This window comes from Kogia breviceps, chromosome 8 (assembly GCF_026419965.1).
Source record: "Kogia breviceps isolate mKogBre1 chromosome 8, mKogBre1 haplotype 1, whole genome shotgun sequence".
In the NCBI taxonomy this organism is placed as follows: Eukaryota; Metazoa; Chordata; class Mammalia; order Artiodactyla; family Physeteridae; genus Kogia; species Kogia breviceps.
The window spans coordinates 46851668-46874939 of record NC_081317.1 but is presented as its reverse complement, the minus strand read 5'-3'; the positions used below and the strand labels follow the sequence as shown (position 1 = coordinate 46874939).

General features: G+C 39.5%; 1 protein-coding gene and 1 pseudogene across 14 annotated transcripts in view; one reads left to right on the top strand and one right to left on the bottom strand.

The window, feature by feature from the left end:
• LINGO2 (leucine rich repeat and Ig domain containing 2) overlaps positions 1 to 23272 on the bottom strand; it is a 1237500-nt gene that overhangs the window by 98661 nt on the left and 1115567 nt on the right. The window lies entirely within an intron of this gene.
• On the top strand, positions 1480 to 2167 carry LOC131760984 (protein disulfide-isomerase A3 pseudogene; annotated as a pseudogene).

Here is a 23272-nt window from a genome sequence, read left to right as displayed (position 1 = left end):
ATATATAGAAACTGAAAGCGTCTGTAAGTGAAAATGTTGTAAGTTAAATTTTGTCCTATAAAAACAACGGATTCAGAAAAATATTTGTACTGAAAATGTCAGGTAAATGAACATTTGTAATATATGAAGAGTTCATTCAAATTCAGAAGGAAAACCTCAAAACCTAAAAATCGAATAAGCCATGACATTAACACAAACATTACATACAGAAATATCAGTAATAAAGAAAAACAGGGGAAAAGACCATCCTTGATGGAGCCTGTAGATACCTTTAATCACCTATTTAAGTAGCTAATAAATTTTTAAAATGGTACCCACTGCTGGTTAAAGTTTAAGGAATCTGTTGTTTTCACTTATTTATAATGATCATTTCTATTGATACATTCTTTTTGGAAGGCAATATATTAAGAATAATAAAGATGGATATACTCTGATCCAAATTTTAGACTCCAGAATTTCTCCTAATGGCATAATTCAACAGAAACAAAAACCTATGCACAGAATAGCTATCTATGATTCCAGAAGACTGAAGAAAAAAGCATAAACGTCCAAGATTACAGGAATAGATAATAAAATCAATTCAGCAAAATATTATATGGTAATTAAAATAATTATGAAGACTATATAGACATGTTTAAAACACCATCATTAATGAAAATAGCTCATGCATGCATTTTTCTTTTTGCATTTTACATGCCCACAGGATGTATTTTATCCTGAGTGTAACAAAGTAAATGCGGCGGTCTGTAAAAAGAAAAAAGGACTAACAGTATTAGAGGAGCATTATTTTACTTTTAAATCATTATTTATCTAAGCACTATTCTTGAAAAGTTTTACATTCTGTTTTAGGTGCTATGATGGGCCTAGGACTGCTGATAGAATTGTCAGCCACCTGAAGAAGCAGGCTGGACCAGCTTCAGTTCCTCTCAGGACTGCGGAAGAATTTGAAAAGTTCCTTAGTGATAAAGATGCTTCTGTAGTGGGTTTTTTCAAAGATTTATTCAGTGAAGCTCACTCTGAGTTTCAAAAAGCAGCCAGCAACTTGAGAGATAACTAGCAATTTGCACACACCAACGTCGAGTCTCTGGTGAACAAGTATGATGATGATGGAGAGGGTATCACCTTGTTTTGTCCTTCACATCTGATGAACAAGTTTGAGGACAAGACTGTGTGTGGCATATACAGAACAGAAAATGACCAATGGAAAGATTACAAAAATTTATTCAGGAAAATATTTTTGGTATCTGCCCTCACACGACAGAAGACAATAAAGATTTGGGCTTCCTTGGTGGCACAGTGGTTGAGAGTCCGCCTGCCGATGCAGGGGACGCGGGTTCGTGCCCTGGTCCGGGAAGATCCCACATGCCGCGGAGCAGCTGGGCCCGTGAGCCATGGCCGCTGAGCCTGCGCGTCCGGAGCCTGTGCTCCGCAACGGGAGAGGCCACAAAAGTGAGAGGCCTGCGTGACAAAAAAAAAAGATTTGATACAGGGTAAGGACTTACTTATGGCTTCCTATGACGTGGACTATGAAAAGAATGCTAAATGTTCCAACTACTGGAGAAACAGAGTGATGATGGTGGCAAAGAAATTCCTGAATGCTGGGAAGAAATTCAACTTTGCGGTAGCTAGCTGCAAAAGCTTTAGCTGTGAACTTTCTGATTTTGGCTTGGAAAGCACTACTGGAGAGATTGCTGTTGTTGCTATCAAAACTGCAAAAGGAGAGAAGTTTGTCATGCAGGAGGAGTTGTCGCATGATGGCAAGGCTCTTGAGATATTCCTGCAGGATTACTTTGATGGCAACCTGAAGAGATACCTGAAGTCTGAGCCTATCCCAGAGAGCACTGATGGGCCCGCAAAGGTAGTGGTAGCAAAGAATTTTGATGAACGAGTGAATGATGAAAATAAAGATGTGCTGATTGAATTTTATGCTCCTTGGTGTGGTCACTGTAAGAATCTGGAGCCTAAGTATAAAGAACTGGGAGAGAAGCTCAAAAAAGACCCAGATATTATCATAGCCAAGATGGATGCCACAGCCAATGATGTGCCTTCTCCATGTGAAGTTAGAGGTTTTCCTATCATCTGCTTCTCTCCAGCCAACAAGAAGCTAAATCCAAAGAAATATGAAGCTGGCCATGAATTAAATAATTTTATTAGCTATCTAAAGTGAGAGGCCACAACACCTCCCCCACGCTGCCCCCATAATTCAAGAAGAAAAACCCAAGAAGAAGAAGGCAGCACAGGAGGATCTCTAAAGCAGCAGCCAAATATACCACTTTGTAAAAGGACTCTTCCAGGGACTTCCCTGGTGGTCCAGCGGTAAAGAATCCACCTTCCAATGCAGGTGACATGGGTTCGATCCCTGGTCAGGGAACTAAGTTTCCACACGCCATGGAGCAACCAAGTCCATGTGCCACAACTACTGAGCTCGCATGCCTCAACTAGAGCCCACGTGCGGCAAATGGAAAGAGGCCACGCACTCTGGAACCCACGGGCCCCAACTACAGAGCCCACGTACCCTGGAGCCCACATGCCACAACTAGAGACATGAAAACCCGTGTAGCCACAACTAGAGAGAAGCCCTCGCACTACAATGAAGGGCCCGCGCACCGTAACAGAAGATACCGCATGCCTCCACTAAGACCCGATGAAGCCAAAACTAAATAAATAAATAAATTTAAAAAAAAAAAAAAAAAAAAAAAGGACTCTTCCACCAGAGATGGGAAAAGCACTGGAAACAGTGACAATAAATGCACCCCCCTCTAAAAGAAAAGACAACACTGAATTTGAGTTCTGTCACACAACTTAGTTACCTCTCTCTACTGCAAATCTGTGTCTGAAAATTTGCTAAGTGTATACACAGCCTTTATACAAGTCAGCTGTGTAACATGGCAGCACCAGGATCTCTGTGGTCTGTCATCATCCACTGCACTGACCCGGCAAATATTTACTGAGTTGTTACTTTGACTCTACCCTGGATATCTAACAAGGACACGATATGGTCTCAGCTCTGGTGGTCGAGTGGGAAAGACAGACATACAGATATATAGAGTGATCATTAAATTATAATGTAGGTACAGCACTAGAGTTATACCAGTATATTTTATTTATTTATTTTTTATAAATGTATTTATTTTTGGCTGCATTGGGTCTTCGTCGCTGCGCGTGGGCTTTCTCTAGTTGTGGCGAGCAGGGGCTGCTCTTCGTTGCGGGTGCGCAGGCTTCTCGATGCGGTGGCTTCTCTTGTTGCAGAGCAAGGGCCCTAGGCACGCGGGCTTCAGTAGTTGCGGCATGCGGGCTCAGTAGTTGCGGCCCACCGGCCCTTGAGCGTGCAGGCTTCAGTAGTTTTGGCGCGCGGGCTCTAGAGCGCAGGCTCAGTTGTGGCTCGCGGGCTCTAGAGCGCAGGCTCAGTAGTTGTGGCGCATGGGTTTAGTTGCTCCGTGGCGTGTGGGATATTCCCAGACCAGGGATTGAACCCATGTCCCCTGTACTGGCAGGAGGATTCTTAACCACTGCGCCATCAGGGAAGTCTCCTGGGACATTTTACCTAAGACCTAATTTTACCTTGTACCTAATCCAGCACAAGATGTAATAAAAGATACTAGCTCTGAGTTCTACAATGCGACAAGAATAAGTGGCTGGGGGAAAGATGTTACATGCAGAGAGTAGGCATGAAGGTAAGAAATAGCGTGGTGAGTAGAGACCACCTCTGCAGGGTGGAAAGGCAAGGCCTTCAGGTTCATGTTTAAGTCCTGTTTCTACCACTTATTAGCTGGGTAATGCAAATCATTTCCTCATCTCTAAAATGCAAATAATTCCACTTACCTCACAAACTGACATAAGGATTAGAGGAGATCGTGTATGTAAAGGAAGCACTAACGTGCCTGACATGTAGCTGGCCCTCAACAAATGAAATGCTGTTTCAAGGGTTTCAGTGGTAACTGGAACAAAAGGTATAAGGCAGGATGAGATACGAAGGAGGAGGCAATCAGATCGTAGAGGGCTTCTTTATCAGGCTAAAGAGCCTGGACCCCATACCATAAATCACTGATGCCTTTGAAGGATTTTAATCAGGAAAACAATATAGTCAGGTTTGCTTTTTAAATGGATCACTCTCAAAACTGGCTAGAAGTTGGATTTGATGGGGCTGAGACTAGCAGTAAGAAGGACTGTTAGTGGGTTGCTCTAATAGTTCTGGAGAGGATGCTGAAGGCCTAATATAGGAATGGAAATGAAGGAAAGGTTGGAGGAATATTCTGCAGGTATAACAGGTAGGGCTTTGTGATTATTTACAGATAGGAGGAAAAGGAGAGGAAAGTGAGGTGTCAAGTTCATTTACTAGTTTCCTGGTATGGGTGGTTGGTGAATGGTAGTACAGCAACTAAAATTAGAAATGAAAAGAAGAAACAGGCTGGAGGACGATGATGAATTATTAGGTACCCACATGCGGCAGGCACTGCTGAGTTCTGAGGTTACAAAGACGAATAAGCCACGGCCCCTCTCTGTAAGAAGCTCACATACTGGTAGGAAAGACATAAAAATGAAGATGAATAAAATACAGATTGTTTGTATAAAGTCACCTATCTGGATTCTTAATAAAAACCATTAAATATCTAATCATGAGGAAATAATCAGACAAGTCCCAATTAGGAGATATTCTGCAAAGACAATCTGACTCTTCAAAAGTAATACTGTGAAAGATTTTTAAAAAGTGAGTTCAATGTTAAAGGACAATAAATATGCATGATAACTAAATGCAGTGTACGATCATTGGTTGCATACTAATAAGAACAGTTCAAAGGACATTAATATGATAACTGGGAAATTTTGATTATGGAACACAAGTCAAATAGTACTATCATATCACTGTTAAATGTCTTAGGTATACTAATGCTATTGTGGTTATGTAGAACAGAGTTCTAGGTTTTCAGCCATAGATGCTGAGATAGTTAAATAGTTAGGGTAATATGCCATGATGCCTGTAATTTACTTACAAATATGTACATTATTTGTATACATGTATATTTATACATATAGATATATGAATACATGTACATTTCATATATATAGATATTATGAATATATATATAGAGAGAGCACATGTGTGAATGTGGCAAAATGTTCAGATTTGGTGATTTTATATTCATTTTACATTCATTTTATTATTCTTTCTTCAACTAAAATCACCAAATTGGGACATTTGTATACTACCATATCAGTAACAAGTGTAAGAGAAATATAAGAAGATGAAACACAGTTTTTTAGTTAAACCCTTCCTCCAAGATTTTCTCCACTGTTCTATTTTCCTACACATGATACTCTGTGAAAACCTTCACTTTGCAAGAGTTCTGGCTTTGACAGTTAGGTGAGCCACATTCCAGGGTATCATGGAAACAGACACCATTAATGTCATAACTCTGCACAATCAGCCAGTGTAGCTTTCGTTTTCTCCAATGGGAAGACTGTGCCCATAAGAAAGGATATACTCAGACACATTACTGGGACAGTTTCATAAGACATATGACAAATCCTCAGTCTCCTGCAGAAAATTTAATCCATTTTCAAAATGTCACTCTACAGCATTCTACGTCTTGAAATCTTGTCTACTAAGTAGATTTTTTTCTGTCTCCCATTAATTCTGGAAACAATCCTAGCAAGTTCCATTTACTGAATACGCCTACGCGCCAAGTACTATGGCTGGTATTTTGCATATGTGATATTCGTTTATCCAAAATGTATTTATTAAGTCAATACTATGGGGCAGTCACTATTCTACGCACTGGAGACATAGCACTGAACAAAACAGATATAAACCTCTGCCTCTTGGAGCTGAATACATCTCAATGATCTCATTCAAACATCATTAATGATTTCATTTAATCTTCACAGTAAATCTGAAAGGGAGCTTTGGTAAAGATTTCAAACCTTGCCTAATGTTATAGTTGAATTCCAACTATGCTCTTTCAAATTCCAAGGTACCATTTTTCTTCTATATCATCCTTCTTTCCAATAGCTCAGCATCACTGGAATTTGAAGAACTTGCAAGGTGATGTAGTTAAACAAAGATCTGATCAAGAACAAAGATATACTTTTCACAGAACCCAAGTTAATAAAAAATAGGATACATAGTCCATCTAAAATTAGGCAGGAGAGTCTGGGGGACAAAGTTTGCACAGCAAAGTGTTGGAATTTCTTGTATCTAACAATAAGTATATAATATTCAAAATCACAATTGCCCTGGGCACTGCAGGCATTCCCTCAAATTCTGTGTGTCCTCTCGCTCATTATACAGTTAGGGTTGTCTCTTGCACTGTGCTCTCTGAGCTCCTATCACTTTGATATGCTAAGCAGCTTTGCATCAGCAGGGGTGAACTGGGCCTGGCCAGTGTTCCCGATTTAAATTTTAATTCATTAAAGAAGCATGCAGTTCTCTGTAGTGAATTGAGCAATAAAAGTATGGATTCTGAAAAAGACAGCCCCAGTTTATTCCTTTGGCAACTTGATCTTTGACAAAGTTGGAAAAGTGCTGCAAGTTTGAGAGCTGCTTAATAATGGAAGCGACAATAATCCTGGAGAATGGAAATGTAAAGTCCTAATGCCAGCAATTGGAAGTAATGACTAGTTTATTAGGCTATCATTTGAGCAACGTTATTTCCACTTAACACAAAGCACATTGCTCACATCTCATGCATGGGAGTCAGTATCCACCGTAGGGAATTTGGGGGCTTCCAAGAAGAGCTTAGTTCTGGGACCTCTGGGTCTCACTGTTAAGCACATCAATTCCCAAGATACTCCAGGACTGGCTTTAACACCATCTGTCAGAGAGAGCGTGATACAGCCCAGGAAGTCCTTTACCAATCAAAATAGCAGACACCTAATTTTATGTGAACTTATGACATGCATCATCAAGGATGGGACTGAGAAATTAAAGCTCTTTTCAGCTATAAAGAGCCTAAGCTATTCACTCCCAACCTTTGACAGGAAGGGCCTTACAATTAAAGATAATGAATTAAAGCCCAAGGAGGCCAAGATAAGTGGGAGAGGAGTGACATCTATTAGTTCTCAAATGCATGAAATCTGGCATGAAAGGGTTTCCTCAGAGGAAAACACCAATTATGTGACAATTTTAATATGAAAGTGATCTGCGCTTGCAAGAGCTAGATAATTGATACCACAGTTTACTTGTTGTATGTGTGCAAAAATAAACATCTGTATTCATATAAATTTGACAGATATTTATTAAGCATCTACTACATGCTTGGCAGTATGTAGAAAATGGGGATGAAATGGTAACTATTACAGGTATGCTTCCTGTTCTCATGAAACGTATAGTCCAGAGAGGAATACAGAGCAATACGTAAGCAAGACCATGTGATAAGGCCTAGAGAGACGAAATGTAAGGTGTAATGGGAGTCACAGGGAGGCTTCCTAACTCGATGTGGAGTCAGGAACGATTTAGCTGAGCAAATGGTATCTATACCAAGTCCAAGAGAAGGGACAGGAATTAGACGAGAGGGAGGGGGAGAGAGTGGATCCGGCAGTAGCAACAGCATAGGCAAAGAGAAGGTGAAAAACTCTGGGGGGGTAGAGGGGGCCGGCAGTTGAGTACGGCTGGATCTCAGGGTGCAAGGAGAGATCAAAACGGATAAAACTGGAACACTAAGGAGAAGCAAGGTGATAAATGATGGCCGAGCAAACATTGGCTTTTGTGAGCATATCTTTTCTAAAGAATTTTAATTGTATACGTTTAACATATATTTATATATCTGTATTTATATCAAAATTAATAGCATAGAAACCAAATCTGGTCAAACTTTTAAAGAAGTACTAATCCCAACTTCAAAGAGTCTAAAGCCTCACCTGAGGGTGTTAAGTTCTGAGTTCTTTCTGGAGATAACATAGTTTGCTGCAGTTCTGGCAATGTTTACCATCGAGGTATTTTGGCCAGGGTCAGGGGTTGACAGTGATTAGACTAGTGGTTCTCATCGCTGGCTGTAAATTAGGATCACCTGGAGAATTTAAAAGTAAACTGCCGTCCAGGTCTCACCCTGAGATTTTGAATTAATAGGTCTATATTAGGATTGGATATTGGTATTTTTAAAGAACAGAGATGTAAATGCCAAAGGCAGGAAAGAATCTGAGCTACTCTCGACTTTCAGAGCTGATTATATCTTCTCAGCTAGACCATGGGCTGCTTGCGACTGGGGACTATGGTTCCTGATTTTTCGTTATTATAATTATTGTTCTTGCTATTACTTTTTCAACAGCTAGCTGCAGAACAAATATTCAATAAAATATAAGCAACTATTGATGAACAATAGCCCTGGGGGAGAAAGGAAGGGCAAGTACCATACAGTCTGTGTTTAGTATCGGTTACCAGTTGATGAGGGTCTACTCTAAGTCCTTCTGTAGCTCCAGCACTTAGCACAAGATGTGTCACAATGTAGGTGCTTAATAAATATATATGGAATGGATAAGTTAATTTCTGTTGCAAGGATGAGGAAAATGAAGCTCAAAGCTTCTTATTTGGGGGTCAAATAATCACATCCTTCAAGACAAAGCTGAGCACACTCAACTGACTCTTTCTATCACACCATGTTCACACCACTAGTCTAATCGTTGGCAACCCCTGACACTGGCCACCATACCTTGATGGTAAATATTGCCAGAACTGCAGCAAACTATGTTATCTCCAGAAAGAACTCAGAACTTAACACCATCAGGTAAGGCTTTAGACTCTTTGAAGTTGGGATTAGTACTTCTTTAAGAGTTCGACCAGATTTGGTTTCTATGCCATTAATTTTGATATAAATACAGAGATTTATCCAGGGCACGCTATGGGCAACAACCCTCTTAGATATCTTGCCTTTCAGAGTCATGGGGAATGTCTGACCCATTTGCCGCTTTGCTGAAAACTTTATCCCCTCTACTAGCCAATGGTACCACTCAAAAACGTCGCCTCATTACAGACACCTCTCAGTGCACCTTCTCCCACTGAGCCAGCACTCTGCTGGGGGTTGCGGGGGGGAAGCGGGGGACAGCTTGTAGCCCAGGTGACAGAAACAAAATCCTGGGAGTGGATTTGCTGATGTAACAGAGCTGCGCGGAAGTGTGATGTGGGAGTGGGACTCTGGTGAGAGATGAGGGGGAGCCTGTAATAGAACTCAAGGTGTTCATGCTAGAGGGTCACTGGGAACCCTGGCGCTTCCTGTACTTATCATCGGGGTAGCAATCGAAATGTTGACCACAAGAAAAGAAGGAGGGCCAGATAGACAAATTCGTAGAGGACCAGGAACCTTCTCTCACTTTCTTTTACTTTCACTTAGTTGAGCCAGGGGAGCTATAGTTACATCTTAGTCTTTCCTTGTGACTTGGCATTTCTGTTGATTTGGCTGTTTTTACCACTATTAGAGACTATGGAGGGTGTAATTCACAAATGAGGCAGACATTTGATAAGACCTGCCTTGGTTTCCAAGTGTTATCGCCACACCTGCATACATATGTAGAAGCTTCTTCCTAGCTACACCTTAACTAACATAGTATCTATTATGGGTTTTAGAGAATTAATATATGTTATATTTATTGGCTGAAATGTGATGCTCCACAATGTAGGTTTATCAGAATTTTAGAAATAAGAAACTTAAACCTTTTCTATCACCCCCTCTTTTCTTCCTACCTCTGAAATAAAATAAAGCAAGGAACAGGCATTAATTTGAGTTTGTCTTTCCTTGTGAACAGGTTTTATGTTCTATAAACTAATTTACTAAAAATTATAGTAAATAGTTTTATAAATAAAAACCAAAAACATCATATTGATATTACCTATGGAAACTGAATTTTAAGTAGAGATGATCATATTACAGAGTCTAATTTCCAAAGATTTTTAATTTTCAATATTTCCTTAAGCTTTTATACGGAGCCTAAGCTTTTGATTTTTATTCTGTTATTTTAGAAATATAGGTTTTTTAACTACCTAAGCCCTACTTTCTCACGTTCCTCAATCTTTGCGTGCATGCCTCATACTACAGTGTTATATAAATGAATGTGTCCTCTCCTTTTCTCTAAAAATGTAAATTCCCTACATGGGCATTACCAAAACATAATTTGCTTTCTGATTAAAACGAACAAATAAAAATCCCACACAAATCTACAATAAAATATACAGCCTCCCAGAGGGATCCTAGATTTCAATCAAGGAATTTCCAGAAACCATAGTATGGTTTACTTACAGAATGCATTTCAAGGCAAAATGCTGAGACCTCTTTCTTCCTTTACCTTGTGATTTACCTTCATGTATGAATTGGTTTTATTTCTTACATTCCCACAGACTTAGTTCCTTATGAATAAGGAGCAGGCCTCAAATTCTTTTCCTTTTCCTTGTGCTAGTGTGGTCTTCTGCTTTGTTTATAAATGGCTTAGCAGTGTCCTGACAGGGCAGATGCAGGTGGTGGGGAAAGGACAGCTCAATGAACAAGTCCCAGCCATCGACGCTGAAGGGCTAGGCCACTGTGGGCGCTGTCCATTTCCATCACATTCAATACTGTATAAGGGCATTTGCAGTAAGACTAATGCATAAAGCATTAAAACTTATGGAAGAAGGGGAGGAATAGGGCCCAACTTTAGTAAATTATGAAGAAATTTTGTGGCTTCCACACTGAATGGGACTCTTCATTGGAATGTTAGGACTTCAATGTATTTTCTCATACTTTTTCATCTATTTTATGGACTTAGGTAAAAAAGCAGACTTGCTTTTAAGTTAGGTTTTCATGGAAGAAAAGAACTTATGGACACTTTTTCGTTAACCATCTGCTATGTTGCTTAAAAATTTTAATTATCTTTTTTTAAAGATATATACTCAAAATTCTGTTTCTCTTAAAATTTAAATAGCTTTCTTTAGTTCTATTTGAAGCCTATGGATATAATTTGATTCAGAAGAAGTGTAAGTTTTTACTTATTCTATGTGGTCACAACCTGTATTGGTTTGAGTAGGTATACGGCAAATGTTAAGAGTGTATGCTTTTGTCCTGTCTTAGCACTCTTTCCATGGGTAAACTATCCTTCCCACATTCTTGAATATTGAGAGCTCATGAGGTTCAGCTGATCTGCCCCGCTACCCCACCCCTTCACATTCCAGTGATGCACCAGTGATTTGAATATGACCCAGGCCTGACTACTCCACTCCTGGCAGTGATTCACCTAAGCCAATCAGCCCATGGCAGGAGCTATCAAGGTAAATGAACTATGGGATCTGCAGCTCTAAGAATGATCTTGGTACTGTCACCAGTCATTCTGTTTGTTTTTGAAGCAGAAGAATCAGGCTCCATGGCTTCAACTTGTAAGAATTGTATTTTTGCCACTTGCAACTCCAAAGAATCCCAGTCCAGGGCTTCCCTGGTGGCGCAGTGGTTGCGAGTCCGCTTGCCGATGCAGGGGATGCTGGTTCGTGCCCCTGTCCGGGAGGATCCCACATGCCGCAGAGCGGCTGGGCCCGTGAGCCATGGCTGCTGGGGCTGTGCATCCGGAGCCTGTGCTCCATAGTGGGAGAGGCCACAACAGTGAGAGGCCCGCGTATGACCAAAAAAAGAAAAAAGAAAAAAAAAATACAAAGAATCCCAGTCCATACAGAGAGAAGTTGAGGGGATAGCATTTGTTTTATAATGAAGTGGCATAGTATATTTGACAAGTGCAAACTCACTCAGTCCATTCTTTTAAGAATGATAGAATGGATATGACGTTATGTTGAAATACTATACAATTTTCACAAAAATATCATGTTGGAATTTAAGGGATTATCTTGATTTAGGTTAATCTGAGAAGTGGTTTCCATAGATGGTGCTATATAAAATGACCGAAGAACACCATGAAATAAAATAAAAATCTACATGATGATATAGTTTGCTATTCTCATTTTGAAGTAGCAGCTGTTACACATATGAATGGGATAACTGATGATCCATTACCAAAAAATTCAAACTAACTTAAGCCAATTTGTCCTTGTCTTCCTGGATAAGGTATTGGGTATACTAATTTTATTCCAATTTATTTGGGGTGAAATATACCTCATGCCTAACTCATTTTGGAACCACTAAGTTAAACAAATTTAAAGTTATTGTTGTTGTTTTTAAACTGCATGCCTTCTCAGAACTCAATTTACGTTAATGTGCATTTTAAATCTACAAGAAGGAAACAGAATATTTGGCCTTTCTTAAGCTTATTTAACCATGGAAGCATTTACTACTAAGCATTTTGAGGGACTAGTGTTCTACAAGATACACTTTGGGAAGTTCCAATATATGTTGTTAAAATGAGCCTGTATATAGTGCTTGACAGTTGCTAATGCATATTAAAATAACTATCTAAGTAAAGAAGAGATCTCTCTTCTTTACGCATTTCATAAGGCAGCATGGTAGAGAATCAAGAATACAGAGATTTGAATATCAGTTTTACTTATTAACTGTTCTTTAAGCCTGTTACAGCCTAAGCTTTTGGTAAAAAGCAGATAGGATCTTCTCTGTGTCTGGGCTACCCTTCTACTTCTACGTGTAGTTAACTCCTTATTCTTCAAAAATCAGCTTAATCATTGCCACCTTCCCTAATGTCCTCTTTGCTTCTGTGTCCTGTTATATCATAGCACAGATCACACTGCAACATAACTCTTTTTATCGATTGATTTCCCCTATTAAACCTTGAGCTACTTTAAAGCCAAAAATATAACTTGATCATTTTTATATCTCTAGAGACAAAGCATAGTGCCTGACATTTAGTAAGTTCTCAGTAAGTAGCTGTGCCAGTCAGAAAGTCATCCCTCTTAGCTGTTTACGCTTGCCGATGAATAATTCCAGCTGTTAGCTGATAGGAAAAGTTTTAATGGTAAAAATACTTGATCCCGTCATCATGAAAATCAATTCCAGTGGTCTCTAAAATGGCATCCTCTCACTAATAGTGGTGGGGGAAGAAGGTGTGATGCCATCACTGCCAAGCTCAAAAGGAAATATATATATTATAATTATATATATGCATTTTGTAATTAAGAAAAAACTTTAATCTGTATGGATATATGACATACTCATTGTCACCCATATATGGTCCATATTTCAAAAGGTATCCAAGGTATTTTTAGGCAAGAGAGGAAGTGCTACCATACAGAGGTATAAAAATAGGTACAAGAGACCTAACTCATTCCTTGTTTTTCAACACACTGCAATTGCTTAAGTAAATGTACAGTTTCTATAACCAGGCTTAAACTAAATAAATGTCACAAAGTAGACAAATGGCTTTAAAAACTTCCTTGCAAGCAAACCAGAGTTTGAAGATAAAGCAAAAATGCAAATTTTATAAGCACAAATGAACTACAAGAAACTTGCAGAATTAAGTTGCCTCCAATTTCTAGTACAAACTTTCAACCAATTTAAAAGGTAAACACAGTAACAGTCTAATTAGGGGAAAAAACCTCATAAAATTCCCAATCGATCAAGAAATTTTGAAATATGAACTTAAATCATCTCATAATACATTAGTTAAGATTAGTGAATGATGGGATAAAGAATAAAGACACTGCAATTTCTAAGACATTGAAAATATAGACTATTCCAACTACATTTAGTCTATTTAACATTTACTATTTTTCTTAGGTATGCAACAATTGTACATATACACTAGTTACTATATATTCATATAATCCTTATTATTATATGAGATGTATTATTAATGTATATATATTTCTTAAGCACTGGGGATAAATGGGATGGCTCTGGGGTATGAAAGGTATTCTGTCTCATTGTGAGTCTTTTTTTTTTTTTTTTTTGCGGTACGCGGGCCTCTCACCGCTGTGGCCTCTCCATTGCGGAGCACAGGCTCCGGACGCGCAGGCTCAGTGGCCATGGCTCACTGGCCCAGCCACTCCGCGGCATGTGGGATCTTCCCAGACCGGGGCACGAACCCGTGTCCCCTGCATTGGCAGGTGGACTCTCAGCCACTGCGCCACCAGGGAAGCCCTGTGAGTAAGTCTTTAGACCAATGCTTTGTCTAAACTTCCCAGAGGCACAGACTTGAGTCCAGATATTTAAGTGCAGAAACAGAAAAAAAATAACTCAAGGCTGAAAGAGAAGTGGGATATGGAGCAGCTACAGACTGAGATCTGAATCTGATACACCTTGTCCGATTTCCAGGGAATGCGGTCCTCCCCAGCATTGCTCTATGCCACAGCACTGGAGACTATCGTCTGCTCTCTTCCTCTTTCTCTATCAGAACGTTTAATTAAGGAATGAGTATTTTCCACTTCAGAGCCATACAACCATCAATATCTACCCAGTTCTAGCACTGTATTCCCTAATATATGTATGAAAGTGTGGTATAATTTCTAAATGTACCTTTTTGGAATACCAGTTTTACTGAGATATAATTCACATTTAATACAATCCACCTATGTAAAATGTACAATTCAATGGTTTTCAGTATATCCACAGAGTCGTGTGACCATCACCACATTTTCATCAGTTCTCCAAACAGTCCTGTACTCATCAGCAGTCATTCCCTCTTCACTTTTCCCACCCACAGCACTAGGCAAACACGAATCTGCTGTTTCTACAGATTTGCCTATTCTGGACATTTCACATACCTAATATATTTTTAGTACTACGTCTATTCCTTATCCCACATGGCAAAATTCTACCCAGGTTCAGAAGGATGTAACTTTGCTCTGACATTCTCTTGCCCTTGCAGAAGAAAATCATAGACCCAAGACGGAAAGCTCTCAGTATCAGGCTAGTTTCTGGAATAATCCACAAGTTGCAGAATATAGCTAGTAATAGTTCATACTTGTTTGTCTGTATGGAAATGGAGGAATGTAATAAAATATCATGTATCACTACAAAGTCTTTTGTTCCTAAGTCTTACACATGATTGTAAATGCTTAACACCTCTGGAACATTCTTCTGGAATCCTGTGTTTAAAAAATTTAATCCAGTTAATCTTTCACATAATATTAATTGAGCCATAAAATATATGCCAGGCACTATGCTTGATTTTTACAACAATCCAGAAAGTAGGTCAGTATTATTATTCCCATTTTAAAGATAAGGAAATTGAGGACTTCCCTGGTGGCACAGTGGTTAAGAATCCACCTGCCAATGCAGGGGACACGGGTTCGAGCCCTGGTCCGGGAAGATCCCGCATGCCGCAGAGCAACTAAGCCCATGTGCCACAACTACTGAGCCTGTGCTCTAGAGCCTGCGAGCCACAACTACTGAGCCCGTGTGCCACAACTACGGAAGCCCACGCGCCTAGAGCCCATGCTTCGCAACAAGAGAAGCCACTGCAATGAGAAGCCTGCACACCACAACGAAGGGTATTCCCTGCTCGCCACAACTAGAAAAAGCCTGCGCACAGCAACGAAGATCCAATGCAGCCTAAATAAATAAATAAATTTATTTTAAAAAATAAAGATAAGGAAATTGAGATTCATAGAAGTAAAGTGAGCTGCCCCTAATCACACAACTCATACATGGAAGGAATAAGAATTGAATTTAGGTCTTCATTCTCCATCGTGTGCACTTTCCATCATGTTACATTTTCTACCCTCAAACAACCACAGTCCTTCTGCTATAAGACTGTGCAAGAGCTAAGTCCATAGGAAACAATTTATACTCTTCCAAGACCATTTTTTAAAGTTACCTATGACTATAGTTCAGACACTTCTATATGCAACAGAAATGCTTCACTATAATTGATATTGTGGGTCTGAGGACCCAGCATCAGGTTAAAAAAAAAAAAATCCCTCTTTCCTGGTTTGCTGCTTCCCCCAGTGGCCCCAAGTGCAGAAGGGCTTAAACATTTGAGCTCTAGAGCTCTAGAATTTACCATTCTCCTCATTCACACTTCAGTACACAATTCTCTCTCCTGGTTATTAAATCCCAGTGGGCTTGTTGCAAAATAAAAAAATAACCTAAGACAAAAAATAACATGCAGTCATTTTACACAGAGTCTGGCGTTAGAAATTCAGTAGGGGGAGAAGAAATGAAATGAGGGGAAAAGAACTGGCAGATTACAAGGTCAGCCCCCATCAGCAGCAACAGTGACATAACAATATCAGAAAAATGTCTGATCACCTTACCAATCATTGTGGGCTCTTGCTGTGTTTAGTGCAGTGTGTTCCGAGTAGATTGTTGTTTTTCTAGCTTCTAAGTGCCTTTGGCTTAAAGACACCAACATTTCCACGAAGTGTACACATTTAACCCGGGCCAGGAATCATCTTCTGCAGAAAACAGGGCTGCCTCTATGCAGGTGGGGTTTACAGAGCCCACTGGCACAATTCCTCTGTGAGCGGACACAGGCCAAAACAGGCAGGACTGCATGGATGGATCAGCTGGGCTTGTCTTGGTACAGTAACCTAATAAACTCCAACTGTGCAAGGCACCACTGGTGCTGAGAAACCCGATTGTTCATAGTAACAGGACTTTCTTCAGTACAGTTGGTGAGAAATTTAAGTGTTCTCACTGCTAGTAATATCCGGGGCACTACTTCATTTAATTAACCCCTGGAGAGCTAGCCAAGGCACTGCTCTGATTACAAAATAATGGGTCCATCAGGCACGATTAGTACCCAAGTGAAACATGGCAGTTTGCATGAAAACAATTGAAGTAAACAATTTCAGGCGCTGAAAGGGGCTCGCTTCCTAATTAACCCTTAGAGTGCTCATCTGTTCGCCTGAACAAAGCCCAACCCCAAACCTTTGCCAATTGGCATGATGGGGAAATGGTTTTTGCATCAGATCTTGCTAGGCATGGCACTGGCAAGTGGAAATGACTAATCCCTGAAGACTTACACCATAGAACACCTGGGAAACACACAGGGTTCAGTGAACATATTAAAAAGTGGATAAATTATGGAGAATGAGTCCTAGAAGTATTGGAAAAATCCAAATTCTTGGAAGAAAAGCTTCCCTGCCCTTGCTGCTTGAGGACAAGACATGTTTTCTTCTCTCTGACAGCTCCATAGAAATTAGTATAAGACCCTCCATGCAGGATGTGTACAGCCTAACTTGTGGGCATGGTTTGTTTTAGAGCAAGATTGGAAGTCATAAAACTGTTGGTTTTTCTGGACTCTACATAAAAAAATAAAACAACTACTGTCTCAATATCAATTTTAATAAGCACATTTTTATTCTGTATTCTGATGAGTGTTGCATTTGATTTTTCTTTGCTATATTGTTAGCCCCTAGAGCAATGCTCGGTACAAAGCATGTGTTTCCCAAAATACTTGTCGAATAAATGTGTGAATGACCTAAAAAGAGGCTACTGTGAGTGAGAGGGTAGAGGAGTGGGCAGCAATTATCCAAAAGCACATATTTAAGAGGTGCATGGATAAACGAGTAATGCGTTACATTTGCTATGTTGTGTTTGGTCTTTATTACCTTTAACGGTATATATATTTTTACTTATCTTTTCAAAATATACACCTTCTAAAAGTCTAAGAGAGTCAGATTCAAGATTTTGGTTACTAAATAAACAAAACTCCTCTATTACTCCTTAGATTTTAAGTCTTCCTGGGAATAGGGGTGAGCATGTGTTGGACGCAACGTGGTGTGATGGTAAAAGGTGGCACCTTTGGAGCCACAGCCCCTGATTTTGAATACTGACTTTGCCAAAATTTTGCTATGTAAACTTTAAAACGTATCTAACCTTCCTAATCTATAGCTTCCTCATCTATAATAAAATGGGGCTAATACCACCTACTTTAATCTCCATGTAAAGGGCTCAGTAATTGTTAGTGATGATGATAATGATAAAGTTTTGATTCTCATGAGAAAGAAACTTATAGCAGCTGCTCACAAATTAAACACAGCAATATTCAATTGTTCACAGGGACAGAAAAGAACTTTGACTGAGTTGTATATATGCACACACACGCACACAAAAACACATTAACGCAGATAGTGTTCTCAATGTAGATCTTGACAACATACCAAAAATAAGACCTAGCCAAAGAGGTTCTTTTATGGATCCTATTATGCCCAAAACAGCACCTCAGAGAAGCGTGTCCTGAACAAGGATGCCATGGTCTGATTTGTGCAAAGCCCCCGGAAATCTTCAGTGTGGCAGAATCAACACCTGTTCCCTTATTTACCTCATCTTTAAGCAAATGAAGCCTACTGACTTGGAAATATCAAAGAGAGAGCCTGGATTTCCCATGATTTTGATTGTCAGATCGGCTGCCATGTATCATATTCTCGATACATTTGTGGTCAGCAAGAGAGAACAAAGCTTGGAAATTATCAGTGGTTGCTTATGTTTCATTTGGTCAAAGGAATACCGAGATCCTGGCTTTTACCTGCCTGTGTGGCATGAGTTCAGGCGTGGCACCATGGCAATCACAGTAAGAGGCCATGAGCTCAGGCTTAGAGGAAAAGCTTCTCAGCTGGGCTCCTTGTGGTCCTGAAATTGTATCGTGACCTCAGCCCCTTTGGGGCTTCCTAGGCGGAAATCTTAGCTAGGAGAATAGGAATACTCCAGAGGATGGAGCCAGGTCCCTTTCCACACGAGGCTCAAAATCCTGAGCTTAGTCTTCCCTTATTGATTGAACTGCCACTGAATGATAAGATTTAGAGGGAAGAAATTTATTTCACTCCAGAAAAAATTATCTTTTGTTCTTCCTCCAAGGCCGACTTAACAAGGTCTTTAAAAAATAGAAGGGGTCTTAAAGAAACCCATCTGGCTTCTGAATGCCAAATTTGCTCTAAATTCCTGGGAGTCAGGCTAGGCTGTCAATATACTCTGAGCTGTAATATGTTATTCATGTTTCTCTGAGGTCATCAATGTCTTTGCTAGCTATTCTTACCATTCTTCAGAATAATGGCGCTTAGTGAAGCAATTTCTTTTTAACTCCTACCACGTGCCTAGTTACAGGCTATATTCAAAATTCTATTTTAAAATTCTACCTCTCATCACCATCCTTCCTCCAGAGGTTTAAATACAATCTAGACCTCTCCACCCATCTTGTTACTTGCTTAATAACTAATATCTACAGATATGGATTATGAACCTCAGTCCTCTTCTTATATGCCAGAACTCAAAGTTTCAAAATATTCAGGATCACACACCTTTTAAAATATTTACAAGCACAAAATATGTTTATAGTACCAGGCCATTTAAGAACCTTTGTGAAAAATTAAATATCAGCAACTGCTAATCCATTCTCCAGGGACACACTATTAAATTGCACCTTGAAAATAAGTTAACAATAAGAATATTGTACATTTACCAAAACTTAAATGTACCAGAAAATTCCACAAAATTCTCAGATGTTACCTTTATTGGATTAAGTGGGATATTAAGGAATACTAGGGCTCATTGAAAAAAGGTATTGTATTTGAAATCAAGAACACTCAGATCTTTGTGCTTTACTGGAAAAAGGTCCACATCTGGAGTTACTGAACATGTGTTAGGAACACAGTTGTGCCATCAACAAGCTGTGTGACCCTGGAAAGTTCACTTTGCCTCTATGGGCTACTTTCTTCCCTGCAAAACATGGCTCACAGGATTGTAGTGTGGACCCAAAACTTACCACTCTCAATAAACTCCAGGATGTTAGGAATTTCTAGATCATAAGTAAATCTTGGGTAAAAAAATGTCATTTTGAGAAGCAAACGATGTGGCACAAACCATGAGTCTTTAATGTCATGCTACTACTGCTAACATCTCACATTTTATTGGCAATTAATAACTTAAAAGTCATTTATCAACACATAAACTTCTTTGATTATTACAACAATGCTAGGAGGTGGATATGCTTGGCATTCCAATCTCCATTTTACACATAAGGCAATAGAGGATCAGAGAGTTAAAGTGACACCCACTGAGACCTCAGTCTCAATACATAGTTTATTTATTTATTTAGTTAGTTAGTTAGTTATTCTTTATTGGAGTATAATTGCTTTACAATGGTCTGTTAGTTTCTGCTTTATAACAAAGTGAATCAGTTACACATATACATATGCCCCCATATCTCTTCCCTCTTGCGTCTCTCTCCCTCCCACCCTTCCTATCCCACCCCTCTAGGTGGTCACAAAGCACTGAGCTGATCTCCCTGTGCTATGCGGCTGCTTCCCACTAGCTATCTATTTTACGTTTGGTAGTGTATATATGTCCATGCCACTCTCTCACTCTGTCCCAGCTTACCCTTCCTCCTCCCCATCTTAATACATAGTTTAATTCTTTCCCTCATGTCCTGAACTTAGGAGTAAAGCTGATCTCGGGAAATGTACTCAGCAAAGTTACAGCAAAGCACTTTTAACCATCAATTAATTTTCCTGAATGACTGAAGCCTTTGTCCCCTCTAGATTGCCTTTTTTACCTCTTGATTGAATCACTAAATTGCTCAAAGTTCATGGAATCCTATTTTTTCCTTCTCATTCATTCATTCATGCATGCTACCTTAGCTCAGGCTGCCATGACAAAATACCTTAGACTGGGTGTCAAAGACAACAGAGATTTACTACAGTTCTGGAGGCTGGGAGGTCTAAGATCGAGATGCCGGCAAGGTAGATTTCATTCTGAGCCCTTTTCTCTCAGCTTGTAGGTGGCTGCCATCTTGCTGTGTGCTCACATGACTTCTTTGTGCCCCAAGCAAAGTGGGGTGAGGTGGTGGCACTCTTTCACATCTCATCTTACAAGGGACTAATCCCATCTGGAAGGCTCCACCCTCATGACCTCATCTGAACCTAATTACCTCCCAAAGACCCCATCTCCAAATACCATCACACTGGGGGTTAGGGCTTTCACATATGAATTTTGCAGGGACACAAATGTTTAGTCCATAACACATGCATTCATTCATTCAACAGTAAACATTACAGGGTTCGTTGTAACAACTTTTACTCATTTAGCAGTGAACAAACAATGTTATTTTCTGTATACATCCCACTAATTTGATCTTAAAAGCTATTCTATAATATGTTAAGCAAAAATCTTATTTCCATCTTCCATTAGGAAGCTGAGTCTCAGAGAAGGGAAGTTAACTTTTGAGCTTGCTTTTTAAACTCAGGTTTTCTGAGTACAAATCCAATTCTCCATACAGAACACAGTAAGGTAATGTGAAAGATGCAAAGGTATTCAATTCATTCGTTCATGCAAAATATTTATAGAAAACCTGTATTTGCCCACTACAGTTCCTGGGGATACCCAGTGAATAAAACACACTGAATCATACTGTCCTTTTGAAGCTTATATTCTAGACCTTTTACCGTCAGAAGCATGAAATTTGAAAGGACATGTGCAAAAAAACCTACAGTACAGGGAAGAAGATAAACAGCCACGTGAGCAGGGAACATGGGAAAATGTTACAGAATTTCAAAGCACACGAAGACTTTTTACGGTAGGAAAAACTCAGAAAAATTTTTCACAGAATGGGAAGCCCTTGAGGTGAAGTTTGGAGGACAGGTGGAATAAAGATGTAAGCGAGCAAGAAAAAGAGAACAGACGGTCCACTAGACTGTCAGTTCCCTGAGGAAAGGGGTTTTGTCCCTTTTATTAATGGCCTAGGACAGTTACTGGCATTTAGTAAGTGCTCAATATTTAGTAAATTGGCAAAGGATAACTCCAAGCATAGAAAAAATATGAATGGCATTCTGAAGGAGGGGAGATAAATCTCAAGGTATGTCTATTGGAGCTTCCATAGAAAGAAAAGATTGGCTGCCTTTAACCTAAAGACCACAGGGAATATATACTTATTCACTTCCCTTAAAAATAATGATAATGTGGATATTTGTATCTCTACTTGACAGATGAGGAATTTAAGGTTCAAAGATATTGTGTACCTCACCCAAAATCAACTAATAAATGAGTGATAAAAAGTGGATATATGTTACATATCTACATCCATCTGATTCTAAAGATTGAGTTCTTTCTGTGATGCTTTCTCTTCACTCTGGAAATAAATATAAATGTAGACATGAATATAGATATAAATATAAAAATATATTTAGGAATTGTATTTGTTATCCTAGAGTGAAAACAAAAAGAGAGTCAAAGACAGATCATTAGTAAAATGACTGTATGACTTTGAATCATTCAGCTCTCAGTATCTTTGTATCCTGTCATATGCCGCATAGGCCCTCCTAAAATGTGCACATAATGGTCTAGGTAAAGCACAGGTTTTGCTGGAACAAGAAATGACCATCCTATCTTCATCACCCTCCTACACATAAGTGCTTACTTACAAATATCCTCTCTTCCATCCACCAGCACAAAGCATGATTTATTTAAATGAGTAATAAAGAATGCTGAATTCTTCTATTTTCCTGCTCATGTGGTTTCTGGGAGGAGGACTAGTTTAATATTTGTATTTATTGACACCTGCACTTGATGTCTTGCACACACCGTGGACAGAGCCTGGACGCTCTACTTCTCTATTCTGCATTCTGAGAACGATCTTCCTAAGAAAACACAGTTGTAGGCACACCTTCCAACCTTCCTCTTTGGGGTGGTTCCCAAGAGGTGGCCATGCAGGGGAATAGTAAGTAGAGATTACACCTCTTTGCCTCAGAACATCTCCCACCTCAGTTTTTAGCAGAAATAAAAGCCTTCAAAATCCCAGCCACACAGCTTGCTTTACGAAGTGACTGCTCAGTAAAGAAATGAATCTTGACAACACAAAGTAATACTTCACCTAGACTACACTTATCAGGCCAAAAAGGTTTAGTCCAATTTCTTTGGAGTGAAGAATCATATATGCCTTCCCAGTAGGGCTTCCAAATATTCCATTTTCTGATTTGAGCTTTTAAGCAATAACCACTTGGTAAACGAAGCAGAAACTCTCCCTCTGGATTGTTTTTTGTTGTTGTTGTTGTTTTCGGTTTGTAATTGCTAGGAAGTGAGGCAGGAACACAGCAAATATCCTTTGTTCATTTCCTCTGTAACTTCACCAGTACGAAATACCCTGGAGTTTTGCTCAAATATTATTGCTGAGGGGCCAGGAGCTATTCTGTTTTTTAATATATCTGAGGCTAGTCCACTTAAAGACCAGAAAGGGCAGGGATTGAGACCCTACCAGTACTCACGGTGCTCTGATAACACAGCACGCCATTTGGGGTGTCCTGTCTTTTCTGTCTCAGGTCTTCATTTGATGGTTCAGACCTGTCTCTGCTCTCTAGTGACCATGGACTGGTTTGGTATTTACTTATACTCCCTTGGTCTTTGGTTTGACTTCTTAGTTCACATCTTCATCCTGATTCATGATGTCTTCCACACACACCCTGGTCCTGAGCTTATCTGATCTGGAT